General features: G+C 41.8%; 1 long non-coding RNA gene across 1 annotated transcript; it reads left to right on the top strand.

Moving 5' to 3' along the window:
* Positions 1 to 832: 832 nt before the first annotated feature.
* LOC147031256 (uncharacterized) lies at positions 833 to 3151 on the top strand. The gene is made up of 3 exons (XR_015052554.1): positions 833 to 2416; positions 2680 to 2737; positions 3027 to 3151. It is a non-coding gene; the product is annotated as an uncharacterized LOC147031256 (long non-coding RNA).
* Positions 3152 to 4078: the final 927 nt, after the last annotated feature.

Raw genomic sequence — 4078 nt, 5'->3', positions numbered from 1 at the left:
CTCCCCATTGGCCCGAGAAAAAGTGGGCGTGAATGCTTTTTGATCCATGAATTTGCATATAGCGACCGCCCTCCAACGCCCTGGAGGCGGGGCCAAATCGCCCCTCGCTCACCGATTGGACGGAACAAAAGTGGGCGTGTGTCGTTTTTGTTCCGTTTTTGGAGTGGAAAATCCGTGGTTTTGTTCACGCTGTTCGGCGCGCGCCCTGCACGAGTCCAACACCGGTACCCACAAGCGGCGCAAGAACGGTGGCGATGCGACGGTTGCGAGGTGTGACGTGAAGCGGCGCCGCGGTGGGTGGTTGATGTTGTGGTTGGTGGTGGTAACAATGGCGGTTGGTCCAAAATAAAGATAGTAAAAGAAAAACGGCTATCCTGAAGAGTCGCAGCACGCATGAATGACATTTATTCCCTCTAGACAACGGGTTTGGGCCTAACTACACATATACTTACCGAGATATCTCACCTAAGGGACCTGAATGGTGGTTTGCGAATTTGGTCAACCACAACAATATACATAATATATATATATATATATATATATATATATATATATATATATATATATATATATATATACATATACACATACATACATATATATATATATATATATATACATACATACATACATATATATATATATACATACATACATACATATATATATATATACATACATATATATATATATACATACATACATATATATATATATATATACATACATATATATATATATATATACATACATACATATATATATATATAAGTAGGGTAAGAATACTGGTAAGAATACTGGTAATATATAAGTAGGGTAAGAATAAGTAAGGTAAGATAAGAAGAAGTAAATGAATGGGGGATTTTCAGCCATGAAATTTTTCTTTTTTTTCCCCTAAAAAAATAAATCCCCTTTTTAGCCCAAGGTATATTTATTTGTCTCCCCTTTTAACCTGGAGCCTGGTGTTGGCTTAGTGGTTAGGGTGGCGGCTTGGGATCCAAGGGTCCTGAGTTCAAATCCCGTTGGCTGCTGAATTAACACCAGGGGGTTGACTCAGCCTGCCATCCTTCCGAGGTCGGCGAAATGAGTGCCAGTGTACTGGTCCCGGTGTATGCCCCGGTTAGAATAGGTGTACCGTATCCCTGTCTGTCGTAAGAGGCGACCAGGGTTGGTGTCAGGAAGGGCATCCGGCCATAAAACATTGCCTCAAGAAAAAGCCAAACCCCTGCACAGCAGGGAAAAATGGCTGTAAAAATGGCCATTTTTTTATTTCCCCTTTTAACCTAGGGGCTCTCTCTTCAAATAGCCCATACAACAAGATAAAGATTTGCTAAAGGTGATTCTAAAGAAATATCTGAAACGCCTAAGCCCCGGGACACTCTTTATCAAATAACCCATACAACAAGATAAAGATTTGTTAAAGGTGATTCGAAAGAAATATCTGAAACGTCTAAGCCTCGGGGCACTCTTTATCAAATAACCAATGCATATTGTTTAGCTCACTCATTGAACCTATAAACATTTGTTCATTCTCAAATTCCTTCAATAGTTTAATTTTCTTTGCACAATAATCCCCATCTAAAATATTGAAAAACAAAACATTTGAATCTTTATATTTTTTAAGATACCCCTTTTGTGCCATTACGAAATGATAAACTTCTCTTAATGATCTCATCTGGCCACCGCCCGAGTTGCAAATCATTTTTGTACATAAACCATGCCAGAAAAAAGTTTTGTTTCAAATGTTTTCAGTTCATGCCGTGAAAATGAGGAAGTGTTTTTTTGACACGGCCGTGCTGTGTGAATGAGGAAGTGGTTTTGGACTGTCATGCTGTGAAAAAATAGGAACTATTCTGTGAGACAAGGTCTCGTGTTTATATTTTATCTCAGAACACGAACTGAAAACATTTGAATCAAAACTTTTATGGCGTGGTTTATGTCCAAAAATGATTTGCAACTCGGGCGGTGGCCAGATGAGATCATTAAGAGAAGCTTGTCATTTCCTGTGCCCACACCCAATGATTAAGCAATCTCCTCATCGTTGCTTTATAAGCGGTTCGCCAGACAAAGTTTCTGCCAGACGGGATTTTCATTTTTACAACTGAGGCATGGACGATATTTCTTCCGATGAAGCCAACAGCCCACTACAGAGTTGGTAAGTTTGTGTATGCTTTTCTCTTTGAACGATGAAGCAAATTATTATTAATTAAATCATGATAATTCTGATATATATATATATATATATTTTCCCTGACAGGGCATTGGAAGAAATTGAGTTTACATATCACGACGTGGTTCATGAAATTAATACTCTTATTGAAGAGATCAATGATTTTAGAAGAGAATTGAAAGACATTTACAATGAGTGGCATGAAGTCTTATCACGTCCTCTCATCTCGAAGGAATTAAACCAATGGTGAGACACGTGTGTGTGCCTCTCTCTCTGTCTGTCTTTCTACCTACCTCTCTCTGCTCTTATTGAAGAGGCCAATGATTTATAATGACTGGTCTCTGATCTCGAATGAATTAAACCAATGGTGAGGCACGTGTGTGTGTGTGTGTATGTGTGTGTGTATGTGTGTGTGTATGTGTGTGTGTGTGCGTGTGTGTGTGTGTGTGTGTTGCTTTCCCTGTCTGTCTCTTCATCTATACCCTTGACTTATTATTTTTTTTTTTCAGCACTATCGCACAACATCAGCTGTTGAAGCAATCTTGTACAACACATGATTTTCTGGAGGTAAATATTTCTGAATTATTATTAATATCACTCGTACAACACATGATTTTCTGGAGGTAAATATTTCTGAATTATTATTAATATCACTCTCTCTTTAGAATGTCGCCTTATGTTGGTTGCATCATTAGTTTGGACGTGGTTTTGTCAGTACACTGGAATTCATTTTATTGACCTTGAAAGGATGACAGGCTCCTGGTGTGTTAATTCAGTGGTCAACGAGGCTTATTCATATTACCATGTAATTATCTTTATAGAACCTAATTATTATCCACTTTTTGTTTCAAAACAGAATATGGTGTCTGAGTTTCGAAATCACAAGACATCTGAAGAAGATTGCTGGGAAAGATTGTACATTCTCGCAAATGAATATTTAATATTTTCAATATTAATAAATTATATTTGTTTTGTTTACAATTACTTGATTCTGAATTACAAGAAAAGAATAAAAGAGATGTAAAGGGTGGGGGGGGGTTGGGGAGGGGAGGGGGTAGGTGCGCTCCCCCAATGACCCATCACCCCCTCATCCCATCCCTCCCTCCCCATGTGTGTGTGTGGGGAAGGGTGGGGGTGGGATGAGGGAGGTGGTGGGTCAAAGGTGGGGGCGCACAGGGGGATGAGGGGGTGGGGCTTGTGTGGGCGGGGCTTGTGTGGGCGGGGCTTCGGTGGGGGCTTGTGTGGGTGGGGTGTGTGTGGGAGGGGCTTGTGTGGGCGGGGTGTGTGTGGGTGGGGCTTGTGTGGGTGGGGCTTGTGTGGGCGGGGTTTATGTGGGTGGAGCTTGTGTGGGAGGGGTTTATGTGGACAGGGTTTATGTGTGTGGAGCTTGTGTAGGCAGGGCTTATGTGGGAGGGGTTTATGTGGGCAGGGTTTATATGGGCAGGGGTTTATGTGGGTGGAGCTTGTGTGGGAGGGGTGAATGTGGATGAGGCTTATGTGGATGAGGTTTGTGTGGATAAATGGATGGGCGGAGAGATGGGAGGATGGGTGGATGAGTGGAGCTTGTGTGGATGGGTGGATAATTTTTTAATTAAATAAACATGTTGTGTGTGTGGGGAACTAATTAACTAATCACTAATTATGTGAATATGATGAATATGGGTGGAGCTTGTGTGGGGTTTGTGTGTGTGGAGCTTGTGTGGAGTTTTTGTGTGGAGCTTGTGTGGAGCTTGTGTGGAGCTTGTGTGGAGCTTGTGTGGAGCTTGTGTGGAGCTTGTGTGGGGTTTGTGTGGGGTTTGTGTGGGCGGGGCTTCGGTGGGAGGGGCGTGTGTGGGCGGAGTCAAAAAGGGGCGGAGTCAAAAAATTTCAATTTATTGGAGCTTGTGGGGGGGTGTGTGGTGGGGTTTG

The sequence above is a fragment of the Eptatretus burgeri genome, chromosome 2, assembly GCF_056783735.1.
Source record: "Eptatretus burgeri isolate ZD-2024b chromosome 2, Ebu_testis_v1, whole genome shotgun sequence".
In the NCBI taxonomy this organism is placed as follows: Eukaryota; Metazoa; Chordata; class Myxini; order Myxiniformes; family Myxinidae; genus Eptatretus; species Eptatretus burgeri.
The sequence above is the reverse complement of the archived record's forward strand: the minus strand, read 5'-3'. Positions and strand labels throughout refer to the sequence as shown.